Source organism: Camelina sativa, chromosome 11, assembly GCF_000633955.1.
Source record: "Camelina sativa cultivar DH55 chromosome 11, Cs, whole genome shotgun sequence".
Classification (NCBI taxonomy): domain Eukaryota; kingdom Viridiplantae; phylum Streptophyta; class Magnoliopsida; order Brassicales; family Brassicaceae; genus Camelina; species Camelina sativa.
In genome coordinates, this window is record NC_025695.1 from 16,961,816 (window position 1) to 16,976,991 (window position 15,176).

General features: G+C 41.2%; 2 pseudogenes; one reads left to right on the forward strand and one right to left on the reverse strand.

Moving 5' to 3' along the window:
• Positions 1–8,212, forward strand: part of LOC109127293 — a 12,428-nt pseudogene extending 4,216 nt beyond the window's left edge.
• On the reverse strand, positions 9,005–11,101 carry LOC104723627 (annotated as a pseudogene).

Sequence of the window (15,176 nt, forward strand, 5' to 3'; positions counted from 1 at the left end):
CCCCCCCCCCACCCCCAAAGAAAAAAAAAGAGTCAGCAACCCTGCATACGGGCGCACAAAGTAGTTCAGTTTATAAAAGGTAAATAACGTGTCGAGCGTCTTCAACGACCCCCACGAACCTCACGGCTAAGAGCACGAACCCGATCGCGAAGCCAAAAAGGCATCATGCGGAATTTCCTGAACCCGAATCGCTCCCAATCTTCCGGTCCAGCCTCCAGCTTCCTCATCCCCATCTCGAGGTCCATTATTTGCCTAACCAGAAACTCGTGCTGACGACGATAGGCACGGTGTTGAATCTTAATCTGCCAAAAAGGAGGGGGAAGAGGAGAGAAGAAAGCAAAAATAAACCCAGCAATCCAAAATTCAAGAACGGCAATTTACAAAGCAAAGAGAAAAAGACGAATGACGAACTAACCGTCCTAAACCAACCAACCGCTTGATGCCTTTCCTCGGGGTTCAGCGTTCGAAGGAACTCCGGCGGAATCTCCGTGACACCTGGTACAAAATCACGCGGCAACAGCCTACAAGGAGGTGAGGCAGCCGCAACAGGTGGTCTCTTCCAAGGGAAGAACAATTCATTCGGACGAGCCTCGACGAAACGGCCTGACCCATCACTAGGTTGAGCTGGATTGATACGAACTGGTGAGGGCAAGGGATTGGTTCAGGGACATCCAAAGACGATACATTCACGACCTGCCGACGGTCCCATCCGTGGTGAAGGGGGACGGTTGCGGTTCACCGGAACCCACTCCCCAGAGTCGTCAGAGTCACTCATGATCAAGCAAGAAAAGAGAAATGAGAATGAAAAATGAGACAGGATTACCAGTTGAAAGGAGAAAGTTGTGTGGTTTACTCTCCCACCCCCACCTCCCTTTATATAGTTACGACGAAGGAAAAGCGAAGAGGCGTCGGGTTAATCAATCGCCCGTCCACTTACCCGCATTTAATGCAGCTCCCTCATCAGCCAATCAAAATCCCGCAATTAAAATCGCACCACATGCAACACCCACACGCAACACCCACGCGTGGTTATGATGAGAAATGCCTCGGAAAAGTAATTCACCATTCAAGTCAAGCACTTAATACGAAAAAATTGAAGGGTCCAAAGGTTGCGAGTCCCCGCCTCCACAAAGTCTCCCGCTCGTCAAAAAAGGGAGGAGCTATAACAAATTCCAACTTTGCTTAAACTCACCCCCCAGCTCGTCAAAAAAGGGGGGAGCTATAGCAAATTCCAACTTTGCTTAAACTCGCCCCCAGCTCGTCAAAAGGGGGGGAGCTATAGCAAATTGCAACTTTGCTTACACTCGCCCCCTGCTCGTCCAAAAAAAGGGGGGGTGCTATAGCAAATTTCCACTTTACTTAGACTCGCCCCCAACTCGTCAAAAAAGGGGGGGAGCTATAGCAAATTCCAACTTTGCTTAGACTCGCCCCCAGCTCGTCAAAAAGGGGGGGAGCTATAGAAAATTGCAACATTGCTTAGACTCGCCCCCAGCTTGTCCAAAAAAAGAGGGGAGCTATAGCAAATTCCAACTTTGTTTAGACTCGCCCCCAGCTCGTCAAAAAAAGTGGGAGCTATAGCATATTCCAACTTTGCTTAGACTCGCCCCCAGCTCGTCAAAAAATGGAGGGAGCTATAGCAAATTGCAACTTTGCTTAGACTCGCCCCCAGCTCGTCCAAAAAAAGGAGGAGAGCTATAGCAAATTCCAACTTTGCTTAGAGTCGCCCCCAGCTCGTCAAAAAAGGGGGGGAGCTATAGCAAATTTCAACTTTGCTTAGACTCGCCCCCAGCTCGTTAAAAAGGAGGGGAGCTATAGCAAATTGCAACTTTGCTTAGACTCGCCCCCAGCTCGTCCAAAAAAGGAGGGGAGCTATAGAAAATTCCAACTTTGTTTAAACTCGCCCCCAGCTCGTCAAAAAAGGGGGGGAGCTATAGCAAATTCCAACTTTTCTTAAACTCGCCCCCAACTCTTCAAAAAAGGGAGGGAACTATAGCAAATTACAACTTTGTTTAGACTCGCCCCCAGCTCATCCAAAAAAAGGAGGGGGGGAGTTATGGCAAATTCTAACTTTGCCTGACTTGCCCCCAGATCGCCAAAAAAAAGGAGGGGAGCTATAGCAAATTCCAACTTTGCTTAGACTCGCCCCCAGCTCATCAAAAAAGGGGGGGNNNNGGGGGGGGGGGGAGCTATAGCAAATTCCAACTTTGCTTAGACTCGTCCCCAGATCGTCAAAAAGGGGGGAGCTATAGCAAATTGCAACTTTGCTTAGACTCGCCCCTAGCTCGTCCAAAAAAGGAGGGGAGCTATAGCAAATTCCAACTTTGTTTAAACTCGCCTCCAGCTCGTCAAAAAAGGGGGGGAGCTATAGCAAATTCCAACTTTGCTTAGACTCGTCCCAAGATCGTCAAAAAGGGGGAGAGCTATAGCAAATTGCAACTTTGCTTAGACTCATCCCCAGCTCGTCCAAAAAAGGGGGGAGCTATAGCAAATTCCAACTTTGCTTAGACTCGCCCCCAGATCGTCAAAAAGGGGGGAGCTATAGCAAATTGCAACTTTGCTTAGACTCGCCCCTAGCTCGTCCAAAAAAGGAGGGGAGCTATAGCAAANGAGGGGGAGCTATAGCAAATTGCAACTTTGCTTAGACTCTCCCCCAACTCATCCAAAAACGGAGGGGGGAGTTATGGCAAATTCTAACTTTGCCTTACTTGCGCCGAGATCGTCAAAAAAAGGGGACAATGGCAAATTCTAACTTTGCTTCACTTGCCCCCCAGCTCGTAAAAAACAAAAACAAAAGGACAATGGCAAATTCCAAATTTTGCAAAACAGTTTAACTGATAACTACTTCGTCCATATTCAAAAGAAGGGGGAGAGTAAAAACGGAAAAATCCCATTTCCCCCACTGGAGTTCAAGGTCATTAAAAAAAAAGGAAAGAAAACACATAAAGAGGTCTTAAAGATAGTTAAAGCCGCAAGCAGCGTTATTTAAAAGCCACACACGGCCTATACGGGATCAGCTTCATTCACGCCTTCGGAAGCAGGAACAGGCACAAGAGCTAATGGGTCCACCACGGCTGCGTCACGGATCTGGTGATATGATTCTTGAGGCTCTGATACCACTTGATATGATCCTCCCAAGGATTCGGCACCTTCGAGTTGGTTGATAGAGACACCTTGATTCTAAAGACGATGAAGCCTCAAGAATAATGATGGTGGAATGAATGGTCGCACAAGAGTTGCGGAAAGACTCTTGATATACCGGTTTGATCTTTCAGCCTCACACCAAAAAGATCGGATCTCTCAGCCTCGCAGCAAGGAGATCGGGTTTTGACTATTGGAATCACACCAAGTAGTCGGTTTTAATTGTTGGAATCACACCAAGCAATCGGTTTTGTTCACAAAGAACAGAAGAGAATCACTCTCAAAGAAAAGAAAAGGTTTTATAAAAAAGTTGGATTGATTATTTCTTTGCTCTTACATGAGTTTATATAGGAAAGAAAACTTGGTAACAAAACAAAGTATTAACTAGTCTTGAAACTAAAAAAAACAATTAAGATAGATGGTTGAATGAAGACCCAATTCTTGTGCATGTATCCCTTCCCAAGGTGTCCTTCCCAAGGTGAGTTGAATTCCAATTTTCGTCACTTCTCTTTGACCACAAAATAAAGTGATTATTTTGGGATTTCTTGGATTTGAATTACGCTCAAACTGGGCTGGACTTGATAGACATCATCCCCAATATCATTTCTCATGCTCTCGTTGCACATAATCTCTTGAATTAGTCCATTAAGTACCTCTTTGATGTTTTATCTCTTTGACTCCTTGATCTAACTTTCTGATGAGAAACAACTTGGGTTGTATCATTTCTTCATCTTGGGCTTAGTTGAAACAACTCCTGGTTGGCAAACATAATTCTGGAAGCTCTTAAACCAACAGGACCTGAAACTTATCTTGTTAAGAACTAGATTCACCTCCTTTGGCAAATGGGACGTATCTCTGTGGTTTTGTTGGCCATATCTTGTGTTCTTGAGCTTGTTGGAAACATAAGAGATCCATTGACATCCTCCAGTTGAATTCGTGTCGAAATTGATGCTGAGTTGGTCTGTGTAACACGATCTTTGGCTCAGACGCGAAACTAGAACTAGGACAGATCCACTGACTTGAAATATCCATATCTTTTAAGTATGAACTGATTTTAACGTGCTTCCAATTCTCAGTGGTTCTAGGATGGATCAATATTCCAGAACAGTTTTGTTCATAGCTTGAATACTTCTGGCTTGGTCGGAATCCTCCTTTGAATGCTCGTAGGTCTAAGTCACGTAGCCATGAGTTCACCTGATTTGTAAAATGAATAACTCCTTCACCTAAACTCTGATTGGACTGATTCAACTTCGAGATATGCTCTAGATGCGGTAAGAATAGATCCCTAATAGCAGTTTGGCTGGAAGAGTTGATCTTTGACTTTGTTTGTGTTGAGCAAGACTCAAGGGTCGTCTTGGATGGTCTCATGATCATATCATCTGGATGGTATGCCCCTCTATTCCCTCATAAATAGGAGTCACAGCTGCATCCGCCAAGGCAAGTCCGGTTACGATATCCTGCTTGTGCGTTTCCTGCGGCACCATCTGTGACCCAATATCTAGAGTCAGATCGTCGCCATTCCCAGGAGGCAGATTGGTTTCCACGTCTTCGGCAGCAGCAGACGGCATGTTCGAGCCGTACTCGTCAAAATCAGCAACTTCGTCGTAACCTGGTATACGGCGCGGGTTGGCAGCGACGTGCTCGGCAGTTGGAGTCACCACGTATCCATCATTAACCAACGGGTAAATTTCAATACCCTCAACCATATTATCCAAAAAATTCGAGCCGTCTGACACAAATTTGATCGTTCCGGCAGGAATCGGACATCCACTCTTCACGAGATCCTCAATCTGCTTCGCAATGCCATTCGCTTGAGCCTTCATCATCATCGAGTAAAACGCACGCCTAGCATCCCAGATGTGCTCACGGATCTGGTTTGACCGTTCGCGGTAGCCTTCCTTCACTTTGCGACGTACCTCCTCAGCCCTCTTATCGTCAGCTGACGGTCATGGTCCTCAGCAGCCTGGCGAGCAGCGGCCTCTAAGCGAGTAACATCAGCACAAGAACGTTCTAACGCCCCCTGCAGTTGGAGTTTCTCCTCCTTCAGACGATTGGAGTACCGCCAGGCCTTAGAAGCTTCGGACCGGTATTTTCCAATCTGACTCTAAGACTCCTTCAATCCAGCTTCAGCTTGAACAATGTCTCGTTCAGCAGTCTTCAACCTGCGTTCATACCGACAGACCATCGAATACACCGCGCTCGCTGACTGACACCACATTAAACAAAAAATTTCCCTTCCACCGAAGAAAACTAGAACCTGAAGATCATGCCGAGCCCATTCATCGAATGCGTCAGACTCCTTTAAGTCATCTTCAGAACGATCACCCGACACTCTAGAGATCTCGCAGATGAGAGCACCGCATTCCTTCTTGTCAGACAAAAAAGGAGTGTCCTTCGCATAACGAATATGGACGGAGTGGGAAGACTGGACTCCCTTATCTTTCAGATCAAGTGAAGAAGTTCTCGGTACACAGCCAGACCGTCAGAACCAGACGGTACGTCCTTACGTTTGCCAGAATCCCCTACCGAGTCAGATAGCATCTTCGAAGAGGAGCGATCTTTCTCAGCTGTAAGATCGATCGGGACAATGTCCCTGTCTCGCTTGCTAGCATCACCAGTTTTCCCCTTATCGCGAGAGGAATTACTATCAGGAGCTCGATTGCCCGATGCGCCTGCAGCTCGAGAACTCTGGACAGATGAATGATCAACCAAACTCTTCTTTAAGGCCAGTTGTAGCTCTCTCTCTTCCACCGAATCCTTCTTCTTTGAAACGGGCTTGCCAGAGTATTTAGGGACTCCCATCTTAACCATCTTCTTGCTATTTGGACGTCCTGCGAACACAAATCGAGATCCTTAACAAGAAAGGAACAAGGCAAAATAAGTCGGCCGACCAAATTAGTAAACTTGTCAGGATCATACCTCTCGTCGGTTTCCTGCCCCTAGCCTGATCCAATTGAGGGATACTCCTCCAATCGAGAACCGTCTGCCTCCTAAGCAAGTCGCGAACCTCAAACAAAGAAAAGAGCAACTGACTTGTCAACCAACTCTGAAAACAAAGAAAAGAGCAAAACGATCAGTGATTGGTAAGCTAACACAAGGAGAGAAAGCAGGGTCCGCCCAAGAAACTACCAGGGGACAAATTCCATTCAGTTTTAAAGCCTAACGACGTATCTTCTACCGAGGCATCATCGACCTTAGCGTAAAAATATTTGTTCAAACAAGTATGGGTTTTCGATGGTGGATGATCCATCAACTTATACCCCGGGATTGCACTAGCATACCAAATGCCATTAAACCCTTTTTTACTGGTAAAGCACATCATATTCTCGACGAAGCAAGCCGTCAATTTAACCTCGCACTAGTCGGTGAGATATTTGAGATCGACCATATTTCGAATCATATGGACGGTGAGCTGAGTAATCGCTATTTGACGACGCCAACAGTAGTCCATTAAGAAGGCCGAGATTGGAAAACGAAGACCCCCCCCCCCCTTGTGAAATAAGGCTCGTACAAGCTANAAGCTAATATACCCATTCGGGCACTTAAACACCCGATCATCGGATGATGGACATACAATAGAAACATGTCAAGGAGGCTTACAAAAATCAGTCATGGCGAAAAGCGATTCGGCATAACAGAGCGTCGGACCATAGTCAAAAGGAGCATCAGGATAGTCAACCCCTTTGCCGACCTCGATCTCATCTCCGGATGAGGCGTTAGCAGACCTCGCATCATCACGAGAACGAGGAGAATCAAAGCGGCCTACTCGATCAGGAGCGGAACTAACCGTTTCTGGCTCAACGGGTGTGTCAAACGAAGAGAGGGACCCAGGACTGGCTCTAAATTCGGGAGACCGGCTCATTGGTCGGCACCTTTTAGACCGCCTCGCAAGCCTCAGTGATTCCATCGATGTCTCGGAATCAGACATACCGAAAGCATGATTAGACGATCTAACCCCAGAGGAACTAGATGTCGAATGCTCCCTCATGTAATCCTCACATGAGTTTGACATTATAATTGAGATCAGCAATTACAACAACAATCCAACCGAACGCTACTAATATGACAAGCTAAAAATTACAGGAAAATCAACTAGCTAAAGGTATAAAGGGGTAAGTTCGAATTTTGCGGCTGGAGAAGAAGTGAGAAAAACGCTCCAAAAACCCTCCTTTTATAAGAGGAGGAAATAGAAACCCTAGACGCCGTGATTGGGCGCAAAACGGCATGATTCCCAAGTCGCGACGCTTCGATCCAACTTGCTCCAAAGAAAACGTGAGACCCCAAAATGATATTTCGTAAATGGGCCAGGCCAAAAAAATTCACAAACAAAAGCTCATTGGCTCAAATCAAGATCGACCGCAATGAACTTGGGGGGGGGACAATTGTTGGATATGGGTTTCACCCTGCCTTAACAGGCCTCCAACCTAGCCCATTCCCGAATAGTCAACATAACCTTCAGAATCTTTGACTGACCAGATCATCTTTATCGGACCGACAGAGTTTCTAGAAGGCCTAATAAAGACGGACAGCCCATCAAACAACAGCCTGCAAAGAGGCGATCACCGACTTTGCCCTAAAGTGGTACCACATCTATCTTGAGGTATGAGGTTGAGACGTCCCATCAGCTATAAATACCTTGAGGTATGAGGTAAAGACAGGCATGGAGAAGATGTCAAGTGACCTGCAGCAGGAGTCTGACATAAGTCTGATTCTAGCACTAAGTTAAATAGTCACATTGAGAATACATAATTCTGTAATTAGCCGTTCGGCTTATATCAGAATACTTTGTAAACTCAGCGATCTTTGGCTGTCTGAATAAAAAATACTTTGTTTCGCCCTCTTTAAATCATTATTCCCGATCTAGTAGTGTCTGTCTTTCAATAGTTGCCCCGTCTGGATGGGTTACCCGTCAAGTACCATTTACAGCAACATGGGATATGTCATGTTGATTGATTCAAAAGAAGGTGATGGTGTAGAAGCATGGATAAGCTTACCTGAGCAAGACATGTCCGTATTCATCGATGACCAAGAGTTGCTTGCTTATGCCATCTTAAATCCCCCGGTCGTGACCTAAACAAGACTACTACCAATCGCACCTCAATATACATCAAAAATTGCTTACGCTGGATTTACTAAGTTCTTGGCTTTTACGTTTCATTGTGATCTGAATAAAGTGAACAAGTCATTTCAATTTCATGTGTTCATGACCTTTATCTTGTTTGTACTATATATGGTTTATTAATCGTTTGATTTGTCATCCACTTACAAATACCTCTTACATGATATTATAATAAGTGCTTAGCAGATTTCCTTCAATGTTTTTTTTTTCTTCTTCTTAGTTTCTGATTAATAGGCTATGATGCGGTTCATGGCTCTGGTTGTTTCGAGGCTTGTACAAACTAGCATTTTGAAAAATATTGTAGCTACTTGTGCAGTTCAAATGAAACTAATACATCAAGAATTAATTCTACCTCGCCCATTGGCCATCATACACTAAAGAGATTAATTACTTATGAAGCACAAATGAAATACAAGAAGAAATGAGCAAAAAGATATAAAAATAAAGGAGGAATCTTCACGAAATTTCATGACATAAAAGATGTTTGTCAAAAAAAAAAAAATAAAAATAATCCTTTAGTTTTTAGATCCAAATGTTTTTCCTAAGAAAGGGATAAAAGCATGAAATCTATATTTTTTTCGCCATAAATGCTTTGGTGGCTTTATAACAAAGCGAATATGAGTTCGTGACGATCTGACCAAATGGCATCGTCACAATGACAAAAGTTCTCTTTGTTGTGACGAAATGAAACCGCTACAATATGTCGACATATACTAGACACAATGTTAAACACATTATTAATCCAGTCGGAAAATACACTCTCTTCCAAGATGATTTTTATACATTTAAGCATTCGAGCCAACAACCTTAATTAAGAATATAATTAACCACCACTCTAATAACCATCAGAGTTATCCTCTTTGCATTCTTCTGTGATTTGAACATCAGATCCACATGGAAACATAAGCATAAACCTTCGAAATACGGTAGTCTCTTTTTTCATTGACCACCTTCAAACCATGGGTACATAGAAATACATGTAAGTAAAAAAGCTTTGAATTGTTAAAAAACAAATTAAAGCATTTAGTGATAAGAATGAACCTGTATCTAAACAAGTGATGGATAAAAATGGCCATCTGAAGCTTAGCGAACGCAGCTCCTACGCATAGTCTAGAACCAGCGCCAAAGGGAATGTAAGTCTTAGAGAGGATTGAGCCCAAGTCTTCCCTCTAAAATTTTAGTGTTTATTCGATGCTGAAAATTATATAAAATTTTTGAATAAGTTAAAAGATGAAGTTTAAATTTAACTCACCTTCCAACGCCATGGATTAAATGTTAAAGGGTCATCGTACTTCTCAGGATTGAAATGGACATTAGCATAGCCCATGAAGATCCAACCAGCTGGAATTGTATAATCACCAAATTGAAAATCATGATCGGTTATTCTAAGAACTGTTGGCGCTGTGCTTGTTATCCTAAGCGACTCATTTATCACCTGAAATAAAACACCATATTTGTTTGAACTACTATATATATCAAACTAATAGACAATGAGTGTATTGATATATTAATGTATGAATGTGGCATATACCCACCATCTGCGTGAAAGTCATTGATTTATAGTCTTCCTAGCCTCCTTGCCATTCTTTCCCCGAACAATTCCCTCATTCTCTCTCTTCAAATCTTGCTTGACTTTAGGGTGATCGTTTATGAGTTTCACTATAGCCGCAAGGATTCCTGGCGTTGTTTCATTAGCAATCAAAAAGAAAAGTGTATATGTACTCGATCGCATTCTCTATGCTCATAGTATCTGCTCCGCTTTTCGTTTCTCCAAATATGATCTTGAAAAACTCCCCAAGTTCCTCTCTTGATGCTCTCTTCTTTAATACCGTCTCTTTTATTAACTTCATCATCAGCTTTCTTGCCTGTCAAAAAACACATTTTCGTTTTGATTCCTTTACAACCAACTCATTTGCACATATATAGTGCTATAAAGGTTATATGAACTGGAAAAATATGTACCTTCATCATTCGATAGACATCAGTCCCAGGAACGTTCCAAGAGAATTGAAACCACTCCCTTGGAAAATATCTCCAACATAGTGCGAGTTGTTTTGCCGCATGTGGTTCCATTTCGCCCATAACTTTCTTTCCAAGGCATTCGATTAAAATCTATAAATTTTGATGAGATGATACATTAATTAAGTAATCGAGTAGAAGTAATAATGCAAAGAGTTACAAACTGTACGTACTATATGAATGAATTTTTATTTTTTTTACCTTGCTTGATGTTTCCTTGACGTTAAGGAAGCCGTTCCTAGCTCCTTCCTCCATGTATGTGCGAGCCAAAATATTGACGTCTTCATCCATCCTCAGTTTTAAACCTTGTGGACCCAACAATTGGAATGTCAAGTTTCGAACATGTTTATGTGACTCTTTGCTCTGGATAAACAAGTTGTTTTCCCCAAATAGTCGTAATATGCTTTTTGTGATACCAGGGAGATAATTTGCCTTCGCTATCTCCACATTCAATTCAATATCCATCGAGATTATAGCTTTTCCTCCAAATAAGCTTGTCCGAAAAACTGGTCCATATCTATTTTTCCCGTAAAAGACAACGCAACACTTAGGAGTAATGTAAAAATATATGTAGAAACATACATACATATGCATTCTGGAGAAATTAGCAAAAGTACCTAAGGATTCTCTCCTTGATGAATGTTGGAAGTTGACGAGCGTCATGAAGTTTCATGAACTCAAAAGTCTCTCCAATGATCGGAAAACCCATTGACCCCGGAGGTAATTTTCCATTTGTTTTTGGATTTCTCCACTGATAGATCCAATGAAATAGCTTGCCGCTATGATTGAAACTATCACAGTCAGTAAGTCATAAACCTCTACCATGTTAACTTATTTCATTCTTTCTACCTTTGGATTATATTGGTTTGAGGGTTTAGGGATGCATGATTCTACGACGGATGTGCCCTCTTTATGCTACTGCTCTCTCGTATATTGAAAATATATACCATATAATTGTATTCAAGTTGGTTGAGACACTGGTTGGTACGGACAATAACTCACTCCTAAATCTTTTTTTTTTTTTGGTTCACTCTAACTTTTTTTTAACTTTATTGTTAGTTTTTGGTCTAGATTATTTAAGAAAAAAAAAATTGTTTTTGTGGTTTAAAAGGGGTAACACGAAAAGAAGTTGTAAATGAATTTCAAATTTTATTTTGTCAAATCATCACCACACTACACACAACTACTTTGAAAAACCAAATTATCGAATTTATCCAAAACGTTTTCTACATAATCTATGAGAGATGACATAGTCATTTGTACATGTACTTGGAGGTGAATGTGGTATGGACGAATGGTGATGTTATACATGCATAACAGTGTACGTGTAAGTTATTTGGTTATTTGGTCTTTGGTAAAATTGTAGAAAAACACACAGTAATGAATGAAATTACTGATTACATGATGAAATGCAATCTTTTTCATTATCATTTTTTGTTTTCGGGTGATTTTTCATTAAAATTTCAATATTGTGTTGCTTGACGCATACGGAATTTGTAACGAGACGTATTGAATGTAAGTACATGTGCGATTTATTATGTTGCTTGTCTATCAAGTTTCACGTGTTTAAAATGTCCGCTGGACAGTCTGGACGTATATAAAGTCCACGCTTCGAGAATCGAAGAACTAATATAAAAAGTTGTACACAAAAATCAATCCTTATACTATATGATTTCGTTAACAAAATATTTTCTTTTTTAGATAGATATAGTGAAATTAAAAATTTACTATAAGAAAGAATTCGATCGCTCTTTCCTTGCATAAGTTACTGATTTTATTTTTGGATTTCTGAATTAGACATGTTAAAAGATGATTTAAAGCCATGGAGTAATATGGTGAATTATGACCCGAACAAGGAGGTGATGTAGTTTGCCAAATGTCGCAGTATGGATAGAAATATCTTCCTTTATTGATTCATAAGATATTGGTATTTATAAAAGTATGAAAAGGGTAAATATTGGTATTCAACGACTCGGCAGGATTGTTTACAGGGCTTTCTTGAGCAATACGTCTTTCAGATCTAGTTTAGAAGCATTCATTGTACAAAAGGTTCTTTGATTGAATAATTTTAGATTCAATTCAAAGAAAAAAAAACGTCTTTCTCAGATAGTTCTACACACAATTTGGAAACAGAGAAACAGTGGAAAACATGGGGAAGATTCCACCAAAGCCACACAACTGGTCAGGTGGATAGATAAACTAGTATGGAACAGGTTTTTTTCCATCAGCTCGTTGGGTGATAGGAGATATGATGATAACTCTGGCTACAATACAGGCTCTAGTTTCTATTCATTATATTTTCTAAAATTTCTGTCTGTTTTTATCAAAAGTAACGTTCAGCCAAAAAAACGTTATTTTTTTAATATAATTTAATATTTTGTTAGAAAAGAAAGAATACTAGGGCAAATAACTAAGGAGTGTATTGAACTTGATATTTTAGGAGATTTTGGAGTATTCTTAAATCTCCTGTTATTTAATTGATGATTTTCAAAAATCACCAGAAATCTTATGTTATTGGATGTGAATTTTATAAAAATCATTTACAATCTCTTGTTATTATTGCGGATAATCATGTCTCTTATGTTGTGTTTATCTTCTTATTATTGATAAGGACTAGTTGTCCTGTATTTTCGGGTCTAAGGTCTATCTTGTTCTTGTATATATACTCTAGTTGGAGGATCGATAAAAGTTAAGTTGGTTTGATATCTATTTCTATATCGTATCAGAATTAAGATCACAAAAATTTCTCTAAACTTTTCTTTTCAATCGATAGTTTTGATTTTCTCTTTACTTCTTCTTTGTTCAAAGTTTATTTCTTGCGTGACAAGTAAACATGTCCTCCGTCGAAGATAGTTCTTCTGCAACAAAGAAGGATGATTCTCCGCAGTCAGTGACTCCGGTGGTGTCTCCTTACACCTTGTCAAGGTCCGACAATCCTGGTTCCATGATCTCGTCGGTGTTGTTAAACGGTGAAAACTATAATGAATGGGCAACGGAGATGTTAAATGCACTCCAAGCCAAACGTAAACTTGGTTTCATCAATGGCTCGATTCCTAAACCAGCTGGTGACGATCCCAATTTGGAGAATTGGTTGACGGTGAATTCTATGATTGTCGGTTGGATAAGGACTTAGATTGAACCAAAGGTAAAATCGACAGTTACCTTTATCGCGAACGCTCATCAACTTTGGTTAGACTTGAAGCAGCGGTTCTCGGTTGGGAACAAGGTTCGTGTTCATCAACTCAAAAGTCAGCTCAGCGCTTGTCGACAAGAAGGACAAACAGTCGTTGATTACTACGGCAATTTTTCCACTTTGTGGGAGGAATATTAAATTTACAAACCTCTCACAGTTTGTTCGTGTGGTTTGTGCACATGTGGAGCTACATCTGCACCTGCAAAAGAAAGAGAGGAAGAGAAAATTCACCAATTTGTTTTGGGACTTGATGAGTCCAAATTTGGGGGTATTTGTGCTAATCTTGTTGCCATGGATCCTCTTCCTTCTCTTGGTGAAGTGTACAGCAGAGTAATTCGAGAATAACAACGGTTGTCTTCCACTCGTCTTCGTGAATAACGAGAGGAAGCAGTTGGTTTTCTTGCTCGGTCTGATGCTTCTAGTGGAAGCAAACCAGAATCTTTCCTTGGTAAATCTCGTTTCTCTTGTTCTCATTGTGGTCGTAGTGGTCATGAGAAACGAGACTGTTGGCAGCTCATCGGCTTTCCGGACTGGTGGATGGAGAGGAATGAGAAGAGCAATGCTGGTCGTGGTTCTGGTGGACGAGGAAGAGGTCGTGGTACTAGCTACAACGTTGGCGGTTTCGGACGTGGTCAACATGTTACTGCACACGGAACTAGTTTCAGTCCTTCTGGTTTGCCTGAATTTACACAAGAACAATTAAAGGCTTTCACTCAGTTCATTCAAGAAAACTCCAACAATGGCACTGCTGCTGCTGATAATTCGAACAATTTGTCTGGTAAGATCACTTTTGGCAATGTTATTTTGGATACTGGAGCCTATCATCATGAAACAGATATTTTTTTTTTTTGTGGTGATGAATGATGTATGGAATGATGACTTATGAATGAATGGATGGCAGGGTGTTTCAATTCCCCTTATGCAGTTGTAGTATAAGAGGTGTCAATCCAATCTGAGTGTTTGTGAACAATCAAGATGTGCATATGAGTCTAAGTCAAGCCAGATGTAAAGGTTGTTTGTCACTAACAATCCTATGATGAAATGGAAAGTGCAGAAAGTAAAACTACAAGAACTAGGAGCTAAATGCAAATGGAACAGAATGATTATGACAATTATGAAGCTAAAACAGAAATAGAAACTATGATAATGCAAGTATTGAACTAATGCAAGGTAAGTAATGAACAGGATACTAAATGAATGCAACAGAAATGCAACTAGGGTGAAACAGGACAAACACAAATCATAAACACAAGTTCTGGGTTGGAACTCGAGCAAGCACTCGATCGAGTGCTGATCGAGTGCAGGGTCGAGCTGGACAAATACGCAAAACAGAGCAACACAAGAAAAACAGAGCAATACCAAAACGAATCAAACAACGATCAAACAACAGGATTTAAGCTAAGAAATCAATAAACAAGGAAGGTCTTGAGGAGGGATTCATGGGCTGGACTATGATTGAGGTCATCTAACTTGGTCAACAAATCTCAAACAACTTGAGCTAATCTCTAGACATATATTTCTAAGACATGTTTAATCCACTCTCATGGCAAGAAACAATCAAACTCATGCATCTCTAGACTTGTTCTCACAAAGTAAAGAATCTACACAAGCAGGCATTAAGCAATATGTCAAAAATCAAACAAGACTTCTAATCTCTTAGCAAGCCTAATGATAGTCTCTAGATCTAGCCTTATCTATGCTCCTTAG